Below are 26,066 nucleotides of genomic sequence, written 5' to 3'. Positions count from 1 at the left end.
ACGCGTGCGTGTTGGGACCATAACCCAAAAGAGAAACCATTCTCTCCTATTCATTCAACGTCGTCTTTAGCAGCTTTCCCGTATAACGGCGCTCTGTTCTGCACCTCGTCTTCTCATCCGCTTCCCAAAAAAGCTTCGACATAAGTATTTCACAATGATATACTGGCCCAATGTGCACAGTTGAGGTGACAACCTCTGAGTGGTCTCCTGTTCTCTGTATCCTATGGTGAGGAGGGCAATGCTTGTCACTGGCCACTTGGGTGTCAGAGAAAAGTTTCGAAACAGTGGAGGGAGCCCGGTTCCTGGGGATGGGACAAACAGCAGCCGGGAGACACAATGAGAAGCAGCTGTTCTGGAAACTCTTCGTCACTTGCAATTCTTAGAGCAATGTCAAATGTATTTCAAACTAAGCATGTCTCAGCTGACTCAAGAGGTGTGTGGTGGGTGGGGCAATAGCTGCTGTTTGGCTTGTTGGTTTAGGGGCATGAATCTCAGGTAGAGTCTTTAACTGTTCAGACTTGTGCGTGGTCCTAGATTCAAATCCCAGACGAGGCTGCGTCTCTTAACTTGATTTGTGCAAAAATGCCCCATTAATTTTCTCAAAAAGCACCTTCGTGAAACGAGGTTGGGCTGCCTTGAATACGGATGGGGCAGAAAACAGGGAAGTGAAATGGTTGGAGAGCGCGTTGAACAGGTTGACATGAGTGGTGCGGTGTTTGAGGAATGTCAGCAATAAAGGTAGATTGAAAAATTGGGCGAGCTCTCCTCGAGAACTGAAGTTTTCCAAGTCAGTAGGGGCCGAGAAACAGGAAATAATGCTGTGAAAATTCTCCCATGCCTTAAAGGATCTATAGTGATTCGGCAGAGCTTTAAAGTCAGGAGGACGAGCGAATGCAGTCGACGAGGTTGCGGCAAATGTGCAGGTAACGTGCTCCTTCACCTGGAAGGTATGTTCGAGCCTGGAAGGATATTCAGGAGGGAGCGGGTAAATTGTGCTTCTGAGTGAAGTCACGGTTCGTAAAAATAGAATGTGGCAATTTAGACAGAGTTAATATTTGCTTGTCGGCGATATGTCTGCCGGTGCGTGATGGGTGCATAACCCAGAATGGGAAACCATCTTTCCTCTTCACTCAGTGTCGTCTTTAGCAGCTTTCCCGTATAACGGCGCACTGTTGTGCACCTCGCCTTCTCATCTGCTTCCCAAAAAACTTCGACGTAAATATTTCACATTGATGCACAGGCCCAATGTGCACAGTTGAGATGACACACTCGTGGAGGTCTGCGGGGTCTTCTCCTGTTCTCTGTACCCTATGTTGAGGAGGGCAATGCTTGTCACTGGTCACTCCGGTGTCAGAGAAAAGTTTAGAAAGAAAACGGTTTAATTTTCTGCCAATGGAGAGGGCCCGGTTCCTGGGGACGGGCAAACGGCAGCAGAGAGACAGAATGAGAAACAGCTGTTCATAGAGTCATAGAGATGTACAGCATGGAAACAGACCCTTCGGTCCAACCCGTCCATGCCGATCAGATATCCCACCCCAATCTCGTCCCACCTGCCAGCACCCGGCCCATATACCTTCAAACCCTTCCTATTCATATATCCATCCAAAAGCCTCTTAAATGTTGCAATTGTACCAGCCTCCGCCACTTTCTCTGGCAGCTCATTCCATGCACGCACCACCCTCTGCGTGAAAAAGTTGCCCCTCAGGTCTCTTTTATATCTTTCCCCCTCACCCTAAATCTATGCCCTCTAGTTCTTGACTCTCCGACCCCAGGGAAAAGACTTTGCCTATTTATCCTATCCATGCCCCTCATAATTTTGTAAACCTCCATAAAGTCACCCTTCAGCCTCCGGCGTTCCAGAGAAAACAGCCCCAGCCTGTTCAATGTCAACTATACTTCACTCTGAGCAAGACTCAGCTGGTTCAAGAGGTAGAGCGGGGCCGCAAGCAGCCCGGCGGCGTGGCTCGTTGGTCTAGGGGTATGATTTTTGCTTTGGGTCTTCGTCAGCGCAGACGTGCGAGAGATCCTGGGTTCAAATCCCGGACAAGCCCGCGTTTCGTGGCTCGTGCAAAAGTGGCTGCTTAATTTTCTCAAAAAGCACCTTCGTTAAACGAGGTTGCGCTCCCTGGCGTACCAATGGGACAGAAAGCAGCGAAGTGAAATGATTGGCGATACCGTTGAATAGGTTGACGTGAGTGGTGCGGTGTTTGAGGGCTGTCAGCGATGAGGGTCGATTGGAAATTTGGGACAGCTCTTCGGAGAACAGAAGTTTCAAAATCTGGCCCGATTGAAGCTTTCCAAGTCATGCGACGTCGAGACAGAGAAAGTAATGTAGTCAAAATGCTCCCACGCCTGAAAGGATCGGCAGTGTTTTAAAGTCATGAGGAAAAGAACCAAAAGTGACATTAGGAAGAATGCTTTCGTACAGGGAGTGGTGGTTGGGGTCAGTAAATCCTTAACTGACACTGACAAAGAGGCAGATTCATTAGACGCAAACGGGAATTCGGTGGTCATGTTTAAAGTAACAATGTGCAGAATTACATGGAGAAGGCAAGAGAATGATACGAATAGAGACCCACGTTCACTTACTGTGTCGAGTCAGCAGAGCGAAGCTGGGCCGCATGGCGTCTATTGAGAGTGAAATCACAGTTCGACCAACAGAATGTGGGAAGTTAGAAAAAGTTTATATTTACACAGCCTCCATACGTCTGCGCAACACGATATAAGACGACAGCAGTGGAGATCTTTGACATCAGTCTCGAACGTGCATGCCACGCGCCCGACGAAAGGCTGAAAGGACCTGTGGAAGAGGGCGCGGAGTGTAGGAGCAGAGTGGCGCAGCGGGAGCGTGCTGGGCCCATAACCCAGAGATCGATGGATTGAAACCATCCTCTGCTGTTGTTCACTGTCTCCTTGAGCGACTTTCCTTTGTGATGGTATCCTGTTCTGCATCTTGCCTTTCAAACGACTTGCTGAATGTCTCTTCTGGCGCTCTATTCTTTTTCTTGCCATGTCATTTGCTTCCCAAAACTTAGAGTACCTGAGCTGTATATATCACATCGAAACACAACTCAAACACAGTTGCGCTGGCACCCTTGTGGAGCTCTGAGTTGTCTTGTGTTCTCTGTCGGTGTGTCCTGATCTCGTGTGAAACCTCTTCTCTCAGATGGCAATGAACCGGTGAAGTTGAAACACATGACTTGCTGTTTTTGTCCATTTCCTGCAGTAAAGAAACCAACAGCCGTGTAATAAAAGACTTTCTGCAGGATTGCTGTGTCAAGACAAATTCTGAACACCAAGCAGGCTGCACAAAAATGTACTCATACCAATTTACCTGAGGGAAGAGTCTCCGGTGTCCATTTCTCTCTGTCCCGACAGCACAGCGTCTTTCTATCTCTCCGTTAACAGGAACTTTGAAACAAGTTCAAAGTTGCCCATTTCCTACGCATGACTGTAACTGACTTATCCTGCATCACATAATAGTCTGAGACAGCAGAAGAGTGAATGGGCTCTGCCTTCAACCAGCACAGCTTGCAAGTAGAAACGAAATGGTTCAATTATCCACCAGTGGAGAGAGCCCGATCCCTGGGGACGGGACGAACAGCAGCGTCCTGGGAGCAGGGAGACAGATTGAGAAGCAGATGTTCTTGAAACTCTTCCCTATTTGCAATTCTGGGAGCAATGTACAATATATTTCGTGCTGAGCAAGTATCAGCTGCTTCCGGAGGTGGCTGCACCCATGGCTGGTGGCTCGTTTTTCTGGGATATGATTCTAGCTTTGGGTCTTCGAGCATATGCAGCCGTGTGAGAATTCCTGGGTTCCAATCCCAGGCGAACCATCATTCCTGAAATTGACCTGATCAAAAATGGCCGATGATTTTTCTCAAAAAGCCGCTTCGTTAAATAAGATCGGACTGCATGAATTTGGGACGGCGCAGAGCTGCCATTGCAGTGAACACGGCGAAGGGAAACACTTGTTCAAAGTGAGAACAAGTATTGCAGAGTTTTCGCCCGCGCAATCCGAGTCTGAATGAATCCTCCACTTGTATTACGCTCAATTCTGAGGGTGACACTTCAGGAAGCGGGGAAGTGATGTGTTTGCAGACAGCGCTGAATAGGTTAACGTGAATGGTACCGTCCTGAGGAATGTCAGCAATGAAGGGAGATTGGAAAGTTTGGGGCAGCTCTCCTTGGAGAACAGAGGGCTGAAAGCTGGTCTGATTGAAGTTTGCCACGTCATGAGGGTTTTAGACAGAGGAAATAATGCAGTGAAAATGTTCCCAGGCCTGAAAGGATCGAGGATGATTTGGCAGAGATTGAAAATCATCAGGAAAATAAGTAAAAGTGACATTAGGAAGACCGTTTTCGCACAGGGAGTGGGGTCAGTAAGTCACTGTCTGACAGTGACAAAGAGGCAGATTCAATGGACACAAAAGGGAATTCGGTGGGGCATGTTCAATGTGACAATGTGCAGATTTACAGGGAGAAGTCGACAGAATGAGACACTTATTTACATATTGTGTTGAGCCAGCAGAGCTAAGGTGGGCTGCGTAGCCTCAGTCTGCGCTGTCACACATTTCGTGATTCTGAGTGAAATCGGAGTTGGGCCAACAGAACGTAGGAAATTTGACAATGGGTATATTCTGCCCACCAGGATACTCCATCACAGCAATGAAGGTGTTTTGACATCATTCTCGAAGGCACATGACACAATGCAGATTCAAAACCGAGTATTCCTTTGAATCACGGAGTAATTTGTTTACAGTTATTCAGTTGAGGTGAGAGGAGTTGCGCATTGGGAGCCACTCCAGCTGATAGGTCGAAGCCGTTTTCTCCTGTGTGGTAGTCCCACCAGCACTCCAATTTGCTGTGCTTCCAGTCAGTAGATGCAGCTCACTATCCCATACCTATACATGGGCCACGATGACCCAGCTGTGGTGACAAGCTTGTGAAGATCTGAGTGCTCTTCTCCTGTCCTCTGTCTGACTGCTATGATCCGAATCATCAAACCTCTCTTCTCCGAGATAGGAATAAACTGGTGAAGGTGAAACACATCAGTTGCGGTGTGTCCCATGCGCAGGAGGCCCTGCAGTAATTCCCCACGCTGTTTCACACAGCAGCATCCTCTCGGTGAATTACGCTTGACAAAAAAAATCGATTGAACCAAATCAGTGTCCGCCACTGGAATTTACTGACACCGTTTATAAAATTCAGGCTCACCGTTAATGCGGAGAGGGGCCGTCAGACTAGCGTTTCCGCTTCTCCTGTTGAATAAAGATAATTTTAACTGTGTCCAGTGAGAGGAAAGGATTTTCAGAAGGTGGGAAACATTTCTATCTGAAGTCGCTGTCACTCTCCTGACAGATTGAAACATAAAGCATGGGAGTCTCTGGATTATGTTGTAAAAATATTAGCATTATGTCATTCACACCGCGCTGTCACCAACTGAACGAAGCGGCTGCCCAGAGGGAGACGGCTGTGTTTAAATCCGGTGATGAACTGGGGGAGCTGAGCATTTACCCAAACAATGGGCACACCACCTCCCTGACACAGTGTTCACAAATCAAACAGACAGCAAAGCTTCACGTGTGATCGAAAATTTCCGCAAAGATGATTCGGCTCAACAGATATCTGGAGAGAACCGACTCCTTCCTTGATTTGAAATGCAAGAAATCAACTCCAGTGAGCCTGACATGATTCGAACAAGCAACCTTTTGACTTGGTGTCAGACGCGCTACCGTTGTGCCACAAGCTGACGCATGGCCCATTACTTTGATTCACACTTAAGGGAAGTGATCGCACTGCAATGATTTTACATTATGAGTAACAACGGAGATCAACAGTTCATGTCTGTTCTGTCTCTTCCCCCTCTCCTTCTGTCTCTCGAAACAATTTCCAACTCTACCTCAATAAAAAGCTGAAAGAACTGCGGATGCTGTATATCAGAAATAAAAAAAACAGGAGTTGCCGGTGACCCTTCCACAGAACTGATGGTGATTGGGAAAAAGTTGGTTTATATGCAGGAGATATTGTGGGAGGAAGGCGGACGCAGTAAATGATAGATCAGGACAGAGCCCAAAGCGAGGGAAGAACTGTTGGACAGGAAAGGGAGGTGATAACGATCTGCGTGGGAGGGTGAATGGAGACCGTTCGTGGCTAAGAATAGGTAGTGTGTAATGACAGACTATGTGATAACAAGGCTTGGTGTGTGTGATAGGGACGAGGATACTATGGATTTCAGGCCCGAGAATTATTGAATTCGATATTGGGACCAGAGGGATGTAAGGTCTCCAAGTGTAATATTCGGTGCTCTTCGTTCTGCTGGTGCTGAGCTTCGCTGGAACACGACAGCAAACCTGAGACAGAGATGTTGGCCAGGGAACAGGGTGGGGTGTGGAATTGGCAGGCAACTGGAAGCTCAGGGTCTTTTTTGCAGGCAGAACGTAGCTGTTCTGTGCAGCAGTCGCCCAGCTTATGCTTCGTTTTCCCCATTGTAGATGAGACCACATTAGGAGCAGCAAATGCAGTAGACTGGGTTGTGGAAAATGCAGGTAAACTGCCGCTTCAGCTGGAAGGTAAGTTTGGGCCCTTGGATAGTGAGGAGGGAGCAGGTAAAGGGGCTGGTGTCACACATTCGGCAGTTGCAGGGGAAAGTGCCGTTGGACTATTGGGGTGGGAATGGGGTTAGGGTTGATGGGAATGAAGGAAGAGTGGACCCAAGATATAACTCCTGCCCATTTACCCATCTGCCAAATAGAGGAATTTGTTAAGTGTGTACAAGGACATTTACTGATTCACAATGTGGATGTACATACTGGCGTGGGTGCAAAACCTAAGGGACAGCAACCATAATTCTATTAACATTAGAATAGTGATTGAAAATAATATAACAGATCTAAAAGTTGAGGTTCTAAATTGGAGGAAGACTCAGGTATTAGGCAAGATCTTTCAAAAGCTGATTGGGGGCAGATGTTCGCAGGTTAAAGGACTGCTGGAAAATGTGAAGCCTTCAAATATGAGATAACAAGAGTCCAGACACAATATATTCCTGTTAGGGTGAAAGGAAAGGCTGGTAGGTTGGGGAATGCAGGATGACTAGAGAAAATGAGATTTTGGTTAAGATAAAGAAGAATGCATACATCAGGTATCGACAGAGAGATCGAGTGAATCCTTACCGTATAAAGGCAGTACGAGCATACTTAAGAGGGAAATCATGAGGGCAAAAGGGGGATATGAGATAGCTTTGGCAAATAGAATCATGGATAACCCAAAGGGTTTTTATAAATACATTAAGGACAAAAGGATAACAAGGGAGAGAGTAGTGCCCCTCAAAGATCAGCAAGGCGGCCTTTGTGTGGAGCTGCAGTAGATGGGGGGCGGGGGGGGGGGGCGGTTGGCGGGGGTGAGATACTGAACGGATATTGTGCATCAGTGTTTACTGTGGAGAAGGGCATGGAAGATATAGACTGTGAGAAAGTAGATTGTGACATGTTGAAACATGTCATTATTACAGATGAGAAATTGCTGGTTATCTTGAAATGCATAAAAGTGGATAAATCCCAAGGACCTGATCAGGAGTACCGTAGAACTCTGTGGGAAACTGGGGAAGTGATTGCTTGGCCTTAAACTGAGATATTTCTATCATCAATAGTCACAGGTGAGGTGCCGGAAGGCTAGAGGGTGGCTAACGTGGTGCCGTTATTTAAGAAAGGTGGTGAGGAAAAGCCAGGGAACTAAAGACCGGTGAGCCTGACATCCGTGTTGGGCAAGGTTTTGGAGAGAATCCTGAGAGATTGGATTTACAGGTATTTGGAAAGGCAAGAATTGATGAGGGATAGTCAGCATGGCTTTAGGCTTGGGAAATCATGTCTCACGAATTTGATTGAGTTTTTTTGAAGAAGTACAAAGTGGATTGATGAGGGCAGAGCGATGGACGTGATCTATATGGACTTCAGTAAAGGGGTTCATCAAGGTTCCTCATGGGAGACTGGTGAGCAAGGTTTAATCTCATGGCATGCAGGGACAACTAGCCATTTGGATACAGGACTGGCTAGAAGGCAGAAGACAGAGGGTGGTGATGGAGGGTTGCTTTTCAGACTGAAGGCCTGTGACCAATGGTGTATCACAAGGATTGATGCTGGGTCCGCTACTTTTTGTCATTTATATAAATGATTTGTATGTAAACGGAGGAGGTATAGTTAGTACGTTTGTAGATGACACCAAAATTGGAGGTGTAGTGGACAGCAAAGAAGGTTACCTTGATCAGATGGGCCAATGGGCTGAGAAGTGGCAGATGGAGGATAATGTAGATTAATATGAGGTGCTGCATTTTGGAAAAACAAATCAGAGCAGGTCTTTTACAGTTAATGGTAAGTTCCTTGGAAGTGTTGCTGAGCAAAGAGACCTTGGAGTTCAGGTTGATAGTTCCTTAAAAGTAGAGACGCAGGCAGATTGGATAGTAAAGAAGGCGTTTGGTGTGCTTTCCTTTGTTGGTCAGAGCATCGAGGATAGATGTTGGGAGCTCATGTTTCCACTGTACAGAACATTGGTCAGGCCACGTTTGGAATATTGCATGTAATTTTGGTCTGCTTCCTTTCGGAAAGATGTTGCAAAACTAGAAAAGGTGCAGAAAAGATTTACAAGGATTTTGCCAGGGTTGGAGGGTTGATCTGTAGGGCGAGGCTGAATAGACTGTTTTCTCTGGAGCGTCGGAGGCTAAGGGCTATAGAGGTATATAAAATCATGAGGGATATGGAGAGCAAATAGACAAGTTCTTTTCCCTGGGATGGGGGAGTCCAGAACTACAGGGCATAGTTTTAGGGAGGGGAGTGGAAAGATATAGAAGGAACTTAAGGGGCAACCTTTTCACGCAGAGGGTGATGCATGTCCGGCATGAGCTGCTGGAGTAAGTGATGGAGGCTGTACAATTACAGCATTTAAAATGCATCTGGATGTGTATATGAATAGGAAAGTTTTATGGGGATTTGTGCCAAGTGCTGGCAAATGGGACTAGATTAGGTTAGGATATCTGGGCTGCATGGACGAGTTGGATGGAAGGGTCTGTTTCCGTGCTGTACATCTGTGTCACTCTGTGAGACTCCATGGGATTCTCTAGGAGAAAGTGAGGACTGCAGATGCTGGAGATCAGAGCTGAAAATGTGTTGCTGGAAAAGCGCAGCATCCAACGAGCAGGAGAATTGAAGTTTCCAGCATGACCCCTTCTCCAGGAATTTTTAACTATAAACTATATACATTCCCTTTGATAAATATTGTGAAGTGTGAAGCCATTGCTTTAGTCCCCAAGTTCAACCTGAGCCCCACCCCGACCCTCCCCCATCCCAGTAACTCTGTTGACAGCCTTCATGTCACATTTAAAACGAGGATCGATAGATCCGTGATCAATCGGGGGATGAACAGTTTCAGGAAAAGGGCAGGAAAGTGCATGTGGGGAATGTCGGATCAGCCACGATCCGACTGAATGGAGAAGCAGGCTCAAGGAGTTGAATGGCATTTTCCTGTTCCTATTTCTTATGGTTCCCGAGCCCTTACCTCTGAAACAGGTCCTGGCTTCAGTATGTGCCATTACTGAGAGTGCTGATGTTCCCTTGTGTAATATCAACAACTTAGCTGCTGCTCAAACCTCTTGCTCCTTTGTTACCTCTAAACACAATATGCCAATGTGTTCAGGGGAGGCAACGGCCGATTTTATTGTCACCAGACTATTCACCCAGGTAATGTTCTGGGGTCCTGGGTTCAAAACCTGCCACGGCTGATGGTGGAATCTGAATTCAATATAAATCTGGAATTAAGAGTCTAATGATGAAACCGTTGTGGTTTGTTGTAAAAACTTCTCTGGTTTGCTGCTGTCCGAACCTGGTCTGATCTACATGTGATTTCAGATCCACTGTCAGCTGGTTGAATCTTCACTGCCCTTTCAGGCAATTCTTAAAGCTCACCTTTTTTAACAATGATGTTGCCAGAATGATTTATAGACGGCATCGGCTGGAGCTTTTTTTCACTCGAGTGTAGAAGGTTGAGGGTGGAGGTTATGGAGGTTTATGAAGTCATGAGGGACAAAGGTAAGGTGAATAACCAGTGTCTTTTCCCGAAGGGTAGGGGAGTTCAAAGTTTGGGAGTATATTTTTAAGATGAGAGGGAGAAGATTTGAAAAGGACGGGGTGGGGGGCAACGTTTTTTACATTGAAGGTGGTTCGTGTGTAGAATGAACTGTCAGAGGAAGTGGTGGATGCAGGTAATGTTACAATGTTTAAAATTATTTGGTTAAGTACACATGAGCCAAACACAGGGAGGTGGGTCTAATCTTCCCCCAGATATTCAAAGGGACAGCCAGTCAGAGGGGGGCAGCGCCACGCCTATCGTTGTTGTGTGGCATGTGTGACAGCTGCAACAAGACGTCCCAACTCCTGTGCTCAATGCTCTGACCAATGAAAGCAAGCATGCCAAAAGCCTTCTTCACCACCCTGTCTACCCACGACTCCATTTTCTGGGAGCTAATAACCCGCAACCCTAGATCTCTTGGTTCAAAATACTGCATATGAAACAGATTTGGTGCTTGTTGGAAGACGTTAATATTTGGTGCATATCTCTCCTCTAATTTGCTATCTTATCCTGAATGCCATCACTGATGAAGTCCAGTGTGCCAAAACCTGAACTTCAAAATCCCTCTGTTCAACTGCACTCAAGGTCCTACCATTCACCATGTAAATCCTACGTTGATTTGACGATACAGAATGTAAGACCTCATACTTAGCTATATTAAACTCCGTTTGCCAAATAACTTTAAACTTATGCAATCTAGTTTTGGACTCTCCCACCCCAGGTAAAAGACCTTTCCTATGTACCCTATCCATGCCCTCATGAATTTATAAACATCTATAAAGTCACCATTCACCCTTCAAAACTTCTGGGAAAATGACCCCAGTCGATTCAGCCTCTCCCTGTAGCTCAAACCCTCCAACTCTGCCAGCATCCTTGTAAATGTTTTCTGAACCCTTTCAAGTTTCGCAACCTCCTTCCTGTAGCAGAGAGCCCAGAATTGCATGCAGTATTCCAACAGTGGTGTAATCAATGTCCTCTCTGAAGAGGATTTTAAAAAATATAACTACAAGCAAATCAGGTTAGTTGGGCATGACTTTCCCATTGCAGTTTGTTTTGGCTGTCCTTCATTACTCTTTGTTTTTTTTCAGTAATGAGAAAATATATTGTGGGATGTGATGATTGCGGGCACGTCCAACTTTGCTCATTGTCCCTCATGGCCCTTGGACAGAGTAATTGTGACTACATGCTAGAAGACAGTTGAGAGTCAGCCACATTATAGTAGGTCTGGAGTCACAAGGTGTGTGTGTGTGTCTGTGCGCGCACGCACGTACATACATGCAAGCAGGGTTCATGAATGGTAGATTTCCTGCCCTAAAAAGGACAGTTTCAGGAGAAACGCAACAGTTCTGGTAGCATCTATGAAGAGACAACAGTGTTCCTGCTTTGATTTCAGTGGTCCTTCAAAACTTGGCTGGATTCAAAACATTAACTAGGTTCTCTCCACAGATGCTGCCAGACCTGCTGCGTTTCCCCAGCAATTTTGCCTTTTGTTGCTGATCTCCAACATCTGCAATTCATTATTTTAGTGAATAACTGTTTCCTGGTTGCCAGGACCGAGAGAAACTTTCACTTCCAGATCTCTTTATTAGTTGAACATAAATTCCACCAGCGGCCATGATGGGATTTGAATTTATGTTCTCAGAAGACCGAGATCTCTAGGTTGCTCAACCATTATCACTAGATCCCAATCTTCCCTTCAATGACAATTTTCTCCTGACTATTTTCCTTTATTCATTCATCGGATGTCGCATTTTGTCTCCCACTATTGTTCTGGTAAACATCAACTTCACTTTCCCGCTGTTCCCCATAATCCTCAATTCCCTTTCTGATTTAAAAAAAACTTCTTAGTTTTGAATGCACTTAACAATCCAGGCTCAACAGCTGTCCTAAGCATGCAATCCCTTATTTGCAGGTATTCCCTCTGGTTCGAAACTCACCCATAAGGGTAAACGTTCCCACATCTAGCCTGTCACGTCTCCTCAGAATCTTGTTTGTGACAATAAGGTTACATCGAAATCTTCTAACTTCTATTAACCACAGGCACAACCTATTCATTTCTCCTCGTAAGACATTATTTCCATCCCTGATATCATCCTGGTCAAACTTCTCTGGACTGCCTCCAATGCCGGTATATCTTGCCTTAGCTAAAAGGCCCAAAACACTTCCCAGTTTTCAGTTGTGGCCTAATTGGTGTTTGGTTTAGGTTCACTATAACCTCCCTACTTTTATAGTCAATTTAAAAACCAACTGCCCATTTACCTTCCCTATTACTCAATGAACTTGGATGAAGTGTTCATGGATGCGAACTTGGAAATCCACCTATTCAGCAGCTTTCTCCATTTAACATTCAGCACTTTTCCTCCCGACAAAGTGCACAACCTCATTTTTCCACATTCTATTCCATCGGCCAAGGTTTTGCTCATTTGCTTAACCTGTCGATATCCCTCTCCATGTCATCCTCACCACCTGCACTCCAATCAACTGTCTCTATTGCAGTCTTAGCAATAGTACATTCACTTCACTTATCCAAGTAATTCATATCCATATTGTAAATAATTTTGGCCCCTGCACTGATCCCTGTGGCACATTGCTAGTTACAATTTGCGATCCTGAACATGCCCCTATCCCTACTGTATCATTGGTTAGCCAATCATCTGTCCATACGATTTGAGTGTCTCCAATATCATGTGTGTATCATTTGCTGTGCCAGAAGTCTTCCAAACTGTCCTTGAAAAAGTGGTGGTGAGCTGCCTCTTAAATTGCTTCACAAATATGATGTGGTCTATAATAAAGGTTCAGGAGCGAGTTCCAGGATTTTGATCAATAACATCGAAGCAATGCGGATATGTCACAGTTGGAATGTTGTGTTCACACTTATCTCCTCTTGCTGGTTGAAGTGATGGAGTGGAAGTTGCTCTTGAAGAGCCGCCACTCATATAATCAAGCCAGACAGACCGATTGTGGCCAGAGACTCTGCCATTTTGACTTCTCATCAATCTACATTCTTTCCATCCAAGTTTTAGTCCCATCAAGCTGCCACGCAATGCTGTTACGGCTACAGTAAACTATAATAACGTGAAGATCGCTGGGATGACTTTCTACATCCGACTGCAATATAAACACAGATCAATGTTTCCAGTTTTGGTGGAACAAAAGACATCGTATTGGTGGATAATTACAATTAGTGCAAACACAGCGAGCCATCGATAAATATTAATCCTGTTCACGTCAATGGCCAAATTTCAATTCAGAAACCAAGTGCACTTGGCTGCTTGTAACACAGACAACATGATAAAATGGCTCATAGGAGGAGAAATGGGGCATTGAGGAGGAGTGAAATGTTTGCTTTTGGTCACCTCCACAATTGTTAGAAAAACAGGTTGAAAGAATTCTTAAAAGGTGGCTGACGTAGTGGTGTGGCATAACACTTCAGACAGCGCAAAGTGGAAGATCACTTTCTAGTGGAAGAAAAAGACATTTCTTATTTCTGAAAGAACTGGAAAACAGAAGAGGGGATGAAATCTGAATTGGGAGCTATTTCCTATTTGTTGAGGATGTTGCTTCATCATAGTCTTGGTTTAGCTCTTCATCAGGAATAAAGGGCGGCCCAAGGGGGCTGAGAGATAAATGGGAAAGAAGTGGGGCTGGAGGGAAGGTAGTTGGGAATGCAATAGGTAGATGGAGGTAGGGATTGATGGTGATAGGTCAGAGATGAGGGTGGAGCAAATAGGTGAGAAGCAAGGTGGACAGGTATGACAGGTCAAGAGGTTGGTCTTGAATTGAAAGGTTGGATCTGGGACAAGGTGGGGGAGAGGAAATGAGGAAACTGGTGAAATTACATTGATCCCATGTACTTGGAGGGTCCCAAGTCAGAAGATGAGGTGATTTTCCTACCAGTGTCGGATAGCAAGAGTTTGGCAGTGGAGGAGGCCCAGGACTTGAATGTCCTTTGTGGAATGGGAGGGGGAGTTAAAGTGTTCAGCCACAGGGCCGTCGGTCGCTTAGTTTCAGTGTCCCAGGGTTGTTCCCTGAAATGTTCCACTAGTTGGCGTCCAGTTTCCCTAAAATGGATGAGATCATATTGTGAGCAATGGGCATAATCTTATAAATAGATTGCATAAACCGTAGCCTGCCAGAGTTATTTTATTTTATTAAATTAAAGAAATTTTTAAGTAAATTGGGTGACTGCATGAAACGGTTTATTGGTCAAATTTGAGTCATCACCCTCAAATGAGACAATGCCATGAATATCAGTGAACTGCTCTTTTTGTTAAAAACCACAAGTTCTTGACGTATTTTCACAACTTACTGGTATTCACACCTGCACATTCAATGTCAAACCCTGACATCAGAAATGAAATTACAGCATTAATTTTGACTTACAATATTCGAAGAAACAAATTAATAGCACACAGTGAATACCAAGTCTGATTAATATTAAATTAAATTTGACCAAAAAACCATAAAATCAAGATGGGAGATAAGAAATGGGGGAAGGGCAGAAGGCAAGAAATGCAGCATCATAGAAGGTGCTCCTCCAGGGAGTGTATTTTACCAGCTACCACTGCTAAATATAAACACTCTGATATGATCATCCGGTTTTAATGTAAACCATAGCCCCATACAGTAGGTACCATTTAAATGAGTTAATAGATACAAGCCTTAAGCAAATCCAGCCCCCAGCCTTACACCCCGCTTCTTGGAGCTTGGATCTTCCTCCAGCTCTGGGGGGGTTGTTGAACTTCTGGGCTCCAGCTGCCACTGCCACTCCTCCACTGAAGAAGCTTTGAGAAGTAAATGCAAATCAAGATCCAGAACAGAGCACCTTTGCAAAGGAAAGCAGCTCACGGAGACATTACACGGTTTTGACCCACCGACCTTTGTGTAATGTGCCCAGCACACTCACGCAGCACTACTCTGCTTCTGTGCTCCATAAGCTGGATTGTAGATCATTCAAAAGTAGGTCCTATATCCCTGATTACATCGGTACACAAGGCAGTGAAGAAAGGTTTCAGCACACTGGCCTTCATCAATTAGGGAATTGAGTACAGATGTTGGCAAGTTATGTTGTAGTTTTCCAGGACGTTGATGAGGTTGCACCTGGAATATTGTGATCAGTTTTGGTCCCCTTGGTGTTCTGACTTCTGACTTCTTCAACTCTGGGTTTGTGTTGAACCTGATGGGATACTTTGTGCAACTCAGCATGTTTAAACAGTATCTCTCAGAGGGATTCATTTGAAAATTTTCAGGAGTTGAGCGCAACAAGATTGAACTATTCAAAGTTACTTGGACTCTATTTTAAAATTACATCAGGACCAGTAGTCAGAGACACGTACAGGATGGAAACAGACACTTCGGTCCAACTTGTCCATGCTGACCTGAAATCCTAAATTAATCTAGTCCCATTTGACAGCACCTGACCCATATACTCTGGCAGCTCATTTCATGTATCTACCACCATGTGCATGAAGACGTTGTCCCTTTAATATATTTCATCTCTTACCCTAAACCTAATCCTCTAGTTCTGGACTCCCCCATCCCAGGGAAAAGACCTTGTCTATTACCCTGTCCATGCCCCTCATGATTTTGTAACCTCTATTAGGTCACTCCTCTGCCTCCGATGCTCCAGTGAAAACAGCCCCAGCCTATTCAGCCTCTCCATGCAGCTCAAATCCTCCAAACCCCAACAACATTCCTGTAAATCGTTTCTCATAGAGAAGTCAACGTTTCAGTCCTGAAGAAGGGTTAATACCCAAAGCGCTGACTACTCCATATTCTGGTGCTGCATGGCTTGCTGTATTCTCCCAACCTCCTGCTTGCCTACTTCGGGGTGCAATATGTAGTGGGTCAGTGGTTACCACTGCAGCCTCACAGCACCAGGGGCTCAGGTTTGATTCCAGCCTTGGTTGGCTGTCTGTGAGGAGTTTGCACTTTCTCCCAGTGTCTGTGTGGGTTTTCTGTGGGTGATCCTGCTTTCTTCCATAAACCAAAGATGTGCAGGTCATGTGGATGAGCCATGCTTAATTGCCCATAGAGTTAGGTACATTAGTCAGAGGGAAATGGGTTTGGATGGGTTACTCTTCGGAGGGTCGGTGTGGACGTGTTGGGACAAATGGCCTGTTTCCACACTGAAGCTAATCTCATCTGCGCTACTTTTGTCACGAACGAATGGCAGAGAAGAGTCGACGGGCCGAATGGCCTAACTTCTGCTTTGATGGTCTTGCGGTCTTAGGTTTCTCTGGATCATTTCATTTGGCAATGTGCAGTCCCTGGCTCAATGAGCGGCAGTGTCCACTGAAAGCAAAGTTCATAGGATGGTTGAACTCCTACAATGTGAAACATATTCTTCAGCCCAACACGTCTGCACTGATCTTCCGAAGGAGTAACCTACTCAGATCCATTTTCCTACCCTCCATAAATTGCACACAGACCCCCAAGTGTGAAATTATTCCTGGGTTCCTGGTGCCATGAGGCAGCAGTGCTAACCCTGAGCTACCATGGGGATGTGGTTGTGGGGTGTAAGGGCGGCAATTGCAGTCCAGCAGAAAACAAAAACATCCCACCTACTCTCCCACTGCACACTGTCAGGAGATTCATTCCTGGGGGGGTAACCCAAGGCAGCGTCACCAGTGGGATCTGATTGCTGCCCCCGCTGGTGCTTCCGCAAGTTGGAGGAAAACATGAACCTATTCCCACACTCGGGCCAGCTGAAGGGCCTCTCCCCGGTGTGAAAACACTGGTGTTTCAGTAGGGCGGAGGAATTGCTGAAGGCCTTCCCGCACTCAGGGCAGCAGAATGGCCTCCCCGCCTCCGCCACCGCCATCGTTCCCCCGTGTGGACCAGCTGGTGATTCATCAGTGTGGAGGAGCGTGTCAAGGCCTTCCCACATTCGGGGCAGGAGAACGGCCTCTCCTCGATGTGGACCCACTGGTGTCTCAGCAGGCGGGAAGAACTGCTGAAGGCCATCTCGCACTTGTTTGGAGAACAGCCTTCCCCGGTGTGGACCAACTCGTGCGTCAGCAAGGCAGAGGAATCACTGAAGGCCTTCCCACATTCAGGGCAGCAGAAGGGCCTCGTCCCCTCTGTGGACCCATTGGTGATTCAGAACCCTTTCAAATTTCACAATATCATTCTGATAGGCGAGAGACCAGAATTACACAATATTCCAGAAGTGGTCTAACCAATGTCCTCTACAGCCACAACATAACTTCCCAACTCAAATACTCAGTCAGAGGATTACGAAAGCTTTCAAACCCCACAGAAAACAAACAGGAATGAATGGAGGGACAAACCGAATTTTTGAGAGTCAGCTTGGAAGCATCAATGAGAAATCGGCGGACTGGGTTTATTGGGGACCCGTTCTCCTTAAATGCACTATATACGTATTTCTCTTCTCTCCTTCGTAGTTTCTCTGTGCTGCGGGGTGTAGTGGCTCGTTGAAATAATGTCCTGATACAGCTTCGTTTGTGGGTGTTGGGATGATTGTTTCTGTGGTTAAGTATTTGGTTTGTGTGTGTTGTTTTTCTGTCGATGCTAGTTTGAAGTTCCCCATTGACTGTTCGCTCTACTGTGACATCTAGGTATGGCGCTTTGTTGTTGTTCTCCTCCTCTTCAAACCAGGAGCCCCCTTCAGGCCAGAGTCTCACTACTTGGAACACCAATATACAGACTCGTCAAAGGCATCCACTGAAGACTAAAACACCAAGTCGAAGATTCACGCCACTCCAGTTATTCCATCCAAGAATTCCTGAACACCAAAGACACTAAGATAGAAGAGGATGGAATAATGCTGTCCTTTGACATAACAGCCCTGTTCACATTCATTAACATCAACGTGGCCAAAGAAAACTGAAGACACTACTCGACGAATCGAAGACACAAACACAGCACCAACTTCATCAGCAAAGATAGCACTGTTAACCTCGTGGAACTGTGCATTACCACCCACTTCATATTCAGTAACAAGCCCTCCAAACAAATCAACGAAACACCCATGAAACCACCAGTGTCAGGATTCCTAGCAGAAGCAATAATGCAGAGACTCGAACAAACAGCCCTTCCAACGATCCAACCCAAACTTTGGGTCCGCTACAGCGATGACACTTTTGTCATCAGAAAATGAAACAAATTACAGGAAACCTACAACACCATCAACAATCTCCTTACTGGCATAAAATTCACAAAAGAGGAGAACAACAACAAAGTGCCATTTCTAGATGTCACAGTAGAGCGAATAGTCAATGGTAAATTCAAAACAGCCTCTACAGGAAAACAACGCACGCAAACCAAGAACTTAACGACAGAAGCAATCACCCCTACACATACAAACACATCTGAATCAGGACACTATTTCAACGAGCCACTACACACTGCAGCATCCAGGAACTACGAAGATCAATAAATAACTGTGCAGCGCTTTTAAGAAGAACGGGCAACCTATAAACCCCATGAGAATTGCTTCCCTGACCGGGAATCGAGCCCAGGCCGCAGCGGAGAAAGCGCCGAATCCTAACCACTAGACCACCAGGGAGAGGCTGAGGGGGCTGACAGTTCGACTGAAAATTTCTTCCCTGCTCGGAAATCAAATCCGTGCCATGGTCGTGAGAAGGCTTTCACCTGTGCATCCACCAATGTCATTTCTTGTATCCATTGCTCCTGATGCGGTCTCCTCTACATTGGGGAGACTGGCGACTCCTCGCAGAGTCAAGTCACAGAGCTTGAGGGAACATCACCAGGACACCCACACCAATCAACCCCATCGCCCTATGGAACAACATTTCAACCCCCCTCCAACTCTGCCGAGGACATGCAGGTCCTGGGCCTCCTCCATCGCCGCTCCCTCCCCACGCGATTCCTGGGGGATGAACGCCTCATCTTCCGCCTCGGATAAATTCAATCCCAGGCCATCAATGCGGACTTCACCAGTTTCCTCATTACCCCTACCTCCACCTTACCTCAGTTCCAACCTTGCAGCTCAGCTCTGTACTCATGACCTATCCTACCTGCCAATCTCCCTTCCCACCTATCCGCTCCACCCTCTTCTCTGACCTGTCACCTCCATCCCCACCCCCATTCACCTATTGTACTCTTTGCTACCTTCGGCCCAGCAACCCCCAATTTATCTCTCTATCCTGGAGGCGTGCTGCCTTTATTCCGGATGAAGGGCTTTTGCCAGAAACGGCGATTTTCCTGCTCCTCGGAAGCTGTCTGACCTGCTGTGCTTTTCCAGCACCACTTTGATCTAAACTCTGGTTTCCAGCATCTGCAGTCCTCACTTTTGCCGAACCAATAAACCCAGTGTACCGATTTCACATCAACAAACTGACACATGCAGACACAACGTCTGCAGAAACCCGAGCCACATTACTTTACATTAAAGACATCTGTGAAATGGTGTCCAGACAACTCAACCCTCTCAGCATCATGGTAGCCCACAAACCTACCAACACACTTGAACAGCGGCTAATGAACCTGAAATACCCGATAAAAACAACCAGCAAACGAATGTTATTAACAAAATACCATACAAGGAAATATATACATGAACTCTGCCGTACAGTTCTCTGTGGCAAGAAATGCTGGAATGAGATAAGGAAGATTTTTTTCAGCCAAAACGAATCGGCATTGACTGGACAGCCATTTAAAATCAACGCTGTCAGCCCACGATGAAAGATCCGAAGGGATGAACAGTTTTCTTATTTCCTGAAGATTTACAAAGCTGAGACTGGGTTTTGGTGTTTGTTCCCTTTCCACTCCCAGGAGCCGCAGTGGTTGGGACTGTGAGTTGGGGAAAGTGGGGAAAGTGAAATGTGCGCATGAGCAGCTTCTCCTCCTCTGACAGCGCTGTGACGTGACTCTGATGTTCTCAGGGACATTTACTGACGCGAGACAGTGAAAAGAGTCTCGTTCCTGCAGATCAGGAATTCAAACCTTATGCCAGCTTCAGGACAATGAGAAAGAATAATTGGGGTGTGTGAAGAAGCTGTGAGCTGCATTTCAAACAGGTAGGTGGAGTCAGATGCGTCATCCATTGCGCCCCTGGCACTGAGCGTACCTGTCCCCGCCATGCTGCAGAGTTCTGACGTTAACACGGACATGCGCAGCAATGGGAACATTCACAATGTGAACAGCCAAAGATAATCACCGTCGTTGCTTCCCTTCCATAGTCCCAACTTTGTGAAGCAGTATCTTTCACTGGCAAATAAAACACATTAATCCTCAGGTGCCTGCTTCATTTCGATCACGACTTCATGCCCCTCACTGTTCTCGTCTCATTTCCAAATGCTTGGCTCATATCCTCAAAAGCAGCTCTGTGGTAATCTGCTTATTCCACCCTGTCAGGCAGTGGGTTGCAGATTCCCGACCAGTCCCAATGTGATTGAAATATTTCAACTCCTCCACTGATTTGCATCTTTAAAAAAAGCCGTCTTAGCAATCTCCCTTTCTTTCTGACGGTAGTTCTCAACTGTAGTCGGCAGGGTTCACACCTGCGTGGGGAAACCGCAATGGTTTTGATGTCCATCGCATTCACCACTCGGCCCACCAATACAGAACCACACTGACAGCTTCATTTCCCAGGTCTCTCTGCCTGTGGAGTTGTGAAAGAGTGAATCATTGCAGAGTTTGTTTGAATCCAATCACTTCACAGGGTTTCGAAAGGGTTAAATATCTGCAAATGGCGAGTCTGGGTGTTTCATCCCGAAAGATGACATGGACATTCAGTTAAAAACAAAACCGGAAATTGCAGGAGCAACTCAGCAGGTCAGGCAGCATTTGTGGAAAGAGAATCAGAGAAAACCTTTTTGAGAACTCTTTTTGTTTCCTTATCCAGGTACAGCCAAACCTGCTGAGTTTCTCCAGCAGTTTCTCTTTCTGTCTCGGACTGTCAGCATCCACAGTCTTTTATGTTAGAAATTCAGTCAATTCAGAAACCCCTCTGTGCTTCCTCAGTGGAGAAGATTTCCGTTCGAGAAACATTTTCCTGACACCATTAAAAACGCGCAGCCAAGAAAGCGGTAAAAGCGAGAATAGCAAGCATTCCGTCTCTGGGTGGTCTCGAACCACCAACCTTTCAGTTAACAGCCGAACGCGCTGACCAATTGCGCCACAGAGACAGACCCGAAAAGCGCATGCACAGTCTCTTTGAGAAAGCTGCTATTCAATTCATAATTCAACATGACCCGCCCAGAATTACCATTGTCTTCTGTCAGTTTTACTTATCCATAATAAAGCCTTGGACATTCGTAGTGGAGACATGGGGACAGTCTGATCCCACCATCTGCAGGCACATCCATGTCACGAGGAACTAGCCCTTTTACACCGGGGACATCGCCCTCCGAGCCTTTCAGTGTATTGCCTCTTCCCGTATTTTCTCATTGGTCCCGAGTCGAGAAGAGGTTTAAATTCCTGATGTGCAGAGAATTCTTTCAATGTCTCAGATCAGTTCATGTCCCGAGAATATCAGAGTCAATCTCCCGGCCTCTTAAACAAGGGGACGGTGTCTGGACTGTCTCTGCTCAGTCGGACAGTTCATTCCTTCATTCTCCTCTAATTCCACTTCCCAAAGAGTTTCTAAAGACTCACAAAGCTGGAGACTGGGATTTCTGTTTTACTTCCTGAACATTTTTCCACCTGCCAACCGACAATATTTTGCCAAAACCTCTTCCCCATTCTACATTGAACATATTCAAGGCTAAGTTAATCGGAGTTTTGAACGATAAAGATGTGGATGGTTATGGGGGAGGTAAGAAAATGGGTTTAAGACCAGTACAGGCCAGTCCTAGATCAGACAGCACTGAACAGACCCTTCATCCAACCAGTCCATGCTGAGTATGATCTCAAACTAAACTCGTCCCACCTACCAGTGTTTGGCCCATAAACCTTCGAACCTCTCGTATTCATGTACTTATCCAAATGTCTTTTAAACGTTGTAACTGTATATGCATAAAATCATGAGGGGCATAGATAGGATAAATAGACAAAGTCTTTTCCCTGGGGTGGGGGAGTCCAGAACGAGAGGGCATGGGTTGAGCGTTAGAGGGGAAAGATACAAAAGAGATCTAAGGGGCAACTTTTTCACGCAGAGGATGGTACGTTTATTGAATGAACTGCCAGAGGAAGTGGTGACTTTTGAAATACCGCACTCAGTTCTGGTTTCCCTGCTGTCGGAAAGGTGTTGTGTAACTTTGAAGGGCTAGGAAAAGATTTAGGAGGTTGTTGCCAGAGTTAGAGGGTTTGAGCTACAGGGAGAGGCTGAATAGGCTGGGGCTGTATTCCCTGGAGCGTCTGTGACCATTCGAAGTTTATAAGGGGCATGCATAGGATGAATACCAGAGATCTTTTCCCCAGGATATGGGAGTCCGAAAGTCGTGAGTTTCAGTTTGAGGTGAGGGTGGAAGACTTTAAAGGGACCTGAGGGGCAGCATTTTCATGCAGAGGGTGATGTGTGCATGGAACGAGCTGCCAAAGATAATGATGGAGGCTAGTTCAATTACAATATTGAAAGGCATCTGGATGGGTATATGAATAGGAAGGCTTGAGAGGGTTATGGGCCAAATGCTGGCAAATGGGACAAGATTAATTTTGGATACCTGGTTGGCACGGACGAGTTGGACGATGTGTCTGTTTCCGTGCTGCATGACTCTAATGATCTTTGGTGAAAGCAGAAGTGTCGTTGTGAAGAGTGGACATTCAGAAGCAGCTTTCAAAGATGTTTTGCCCTTACGAGGAGCAGAAATCTTCCATTTGTGAGACAGAAGCTGGGTGAGTGAGTACATCCAGGATTTTGTTAGAAAGTGGAAATTCATTGCACTGTGGGGATGAAGTGTTTTAAGTTTTACCGGCAGTAAGTACAGTGTGCTGAGCAGGGAGCCTAGTGAAGGGTTAGAAGCCTTACAATTTTTAGTACTGCAGGTATTGCATTGTTTCTTCAGCATTGTAAAGGTTACTTGCAGCAGCAGCAGGTGTGGGCTGTATTCACTAGAAATGATTAAGTATTTCGATAACACACATACAAGAGGGCAGGGTGGGGCTAGTCTTTTGATTTGTAGAAGACGGGACATTCTGGGTGCTGTGATCTGGGGCAAACATAACTGCAGTATATCATTGAATCCCAACAGTGTGGAAGCAGGCCATTCAGGCCATCAAGTACACACTGAGCCCTCCAAACACACACCACCCCAGATACACCTCCCAACCACTCCACCATCACCACCCCATCACGTCTTTTCTGCTGGTGGGTGAGACTTGGCTGCAAGATTAGGGGGCAGTAGAATTCGGACAGAGATGAGGAGGAGCTGCTTGTCCCAGAGGGCGGTACATCTATGGAATTCTGTGCTCAAGGAAGCAGTAGAGGCAGCTTCATTAAGACACTGTTGGATGGGTTTTTGCGTGGTAGGGGAATTAAGGGTAGTTGGGATAATGCAAGTAGGAGGAGCTGAGATGATTGATAGATCAGCCATGATTTTAATGAATGGCGGAGCAGGGTCGATGGGCCAAATGGCCTACTCCTTCTATTACTTTGAAACTATAACCCTGCGTTTCCCATGGCTAACCCACCTAACCTGCACATCCCTGGACACTGGGCAATTTAGCATGGCCAATCCAAATCAAGGCCAGTGAGCAATGTATTGATGTGGAAACCAAACACCAGAGAATGATTGAAAGGGACAAGGAGAACAAATGTGCTAGCAATCAAAACTGGATTCTAACCATCACAAAAAAATAAAACTAAAAGCTCAGTATGTGAATGTGTGCTGCATTGTAACCAAAGCGAATTAATTGACTGCACTCGTTGAAGAGATTAATTATGATCTGAGACTCCTTACAGAGATATGGCTTCAGAATGTCAAGGATTGGATCCGGAATATCGAGGGGATACGTGGCATTCAAGTCGAGTGGGAAGCTCCGTAAAGGTAGAGGGTGGGCACTGCTAATCAAAGCACTGATAACATGGTAGTCTGGTGTCAGCTCGGATTTCAGGTCATGATTTCTCTGTCCTCTGGTCTCCCTGTTCACACAGAGTTAGATGTTGTTTGTCCTCAGCTCTGTTTGATTTCTGCTGAAGCTTTGACCCCCTTTAACACCTTCTGGAGCAATAAAATATTCTGAGCCTCCTGGAAATGACACCTTATCTATACCTCTCCTGATTTTAAAAATCTCTATAAAGTTCTCTCTCAACCTGCTAGGCTCCGTTGGAAAAATGTCCCAGCTTCGTCTTAACTCAAACCCTCCATTCCAGCAACATGCTGGTAAAGTATGGAATAGGGAATTGTATCAAATCACATAAATGTTCTGTTTGAAACAATCTGGCTGTGTTCTTGTCTGAGATATTGAGAGTCCCTGGTGTAAGTAATTACGAATGCAATTATTTTGGTCACAGATTTGAACAACCATTTTGTAGCAAAAGGGTCTACTCTGATAAGGAGGTAGTGGTCATTTCTAGGGTAAGTGAACAGTTTGTAGATCAGGGAGATGAAGTTCCAGACACTTGGGAAGGGCAAGATAAATATGATATGATATAACTATGATAAATAAGACAAAGAACTGTGGATGCTGGAAAACTGAAACAAAAACTGACAACACTGGAAAAACTCAGCAGGACTGAAAGCATATGTGGAGAGAAAGCGGGGTTAAAGTTTCGAGTCCAACAACTCCTCTTCAGGATTCTGAAATAGTTTGTGAGAACCCCTTAAGACATCTGCCAAGCTTTAAGACCATAATATACAGGAGCAGGATGAGGCCATTTGGCCCATCGAGTCTGCTCCACCAGTCGATCATGGTTGATATGTTTCTCCATCCCATTCTGCTGCCCTCTCCTCATACCTCTTGACCCCTTCCTAATCAAGAACCTATCTCGGTCTTAAATGCTCTCAATGACTTGGCATCCTCAACCCTTCACCTAGTGGAAACATCATCTCCACATCCACACTATCCAGTCATGGTGTAGCACAGCGCTGCCTGACCCACTGTGATCTCCAGCATTTGTTGTTTTCAGGAAGGATTCCAGCATCTACAACAATGCGCTTCTAAATTTTGTAACCAGTTGGTTAGCTCTCCCTGGATCCCGTGAGATTTAACCTTACTCAACGATCCACTGTGTGGTACAATTAACAAAGTTCCCAATCCCCACCTCTTTTTGTGCACATAGGTCGCACGATGGATCAGTAGTTAGCACTGCTGTATTACCGCACCAAGGAGTCGCGTTCGATTCCAGCCTTGGGGCGACTGTCTGTGTGGAGTTTGCCTATTCTCCCGGCTATGTCTGCGTGGGTTTCCTCCGGGTGCTCTGTTTTCCTCCTAAATCTAACAATGTGCAGTTTCGGCTGAAGTGGCCATACTAAATGGGCCCACAGTTTACAGTAAATGTCGAGTAATGGGATAGGGGAATGTGTCTGCATGGGTTACACTTTGGATGGTCAGTGTGGACTTGTTGGGCTGAATGGCGTGTTCCACATTGTAGGAATTCTACGTGGCATTCCCCCAACTCCAGAGTCTCAGCACTCTTGGCTTTTCCCTGGACAGTGTTGGGGAGGGAAACAATGTTTTACACGGGAGAAAGGTTCAGTGAGTGTGAACCCAAAAGTAAACGCAGTGTTTTCCCCGGTATACCAGAGGCTGAGGGGATGACCTTGCAGACATTTATAGAGTCATGAGAAGTATGGATAGGGTAAATAGACAAGGTCATTTCCCTGGGATGGCAGAAGTCCCGAAAAGGAGTGTAATATGTTTGGGGTGAGGGAGGCAAGTGTAAGGAATGATCTGCCGGAGGATGTGGTGGATGTAGGTCCAATTATAACATTCAAAAGGCATCTGGATGGGTATATGAATAGGAAGAGTTCAGAGGGATATGGGCCAAGTGCTGGTAAATGAGACGAGATTAATTTAGGCTCTCTGGTCGGCACGGATGAGTTGGACTGAAGGACCTGTTTTTGTGCTGTGTATCTCTA

The 26,066-nt window shown here is 45.9% G+C and overlaps 1 protein-coding gene and 1 non-coding gene across 2 annotated transcripts in view; both read right to left on the bottom strand.

Annotated features, from left to right (window-relative positions):
* The window catches only part of LOC148144006 (uncharacterized), a 128,865-nt gene that overhangs the window by 16,969 nt on the left and 85,830 nt on the right, over positions 1-26,066 (bottom strand). The gene's annotated exons all lie outside the window — the stretch shown is intronic.
* On the bottom strand, positions 21,160-21,233 carry trnan-guu (transfer RNA asparagine (anticodon GUU)). Its single transcript has one exon. It is a non-coding gene; the product is annotated as a tRNA-Asn (tRNA).

This window comes from Chiloscyllium plagiosum, unplaced genomic scaffold (assembly GCF_037043375.1).
Source record: "Chiloscyllium plagiosum isolate Xiang-an unplaced genomic scaffold, Cpla_swu_hap1 HiC_scaffold_27, whole genome shotgun sequence".
NCBI classification, from domain to species: domain Eukaryota; kingdom Metazoa; phylum Chordata; class Chondrichthyes; order Orectolobiformes; family Hemiscylliidae; genus Chiloscyllium; species Chiloscyllium plagiosum.
This window is presented reverse-complemented; position numbering and strand designations above follow the sequence as displayed.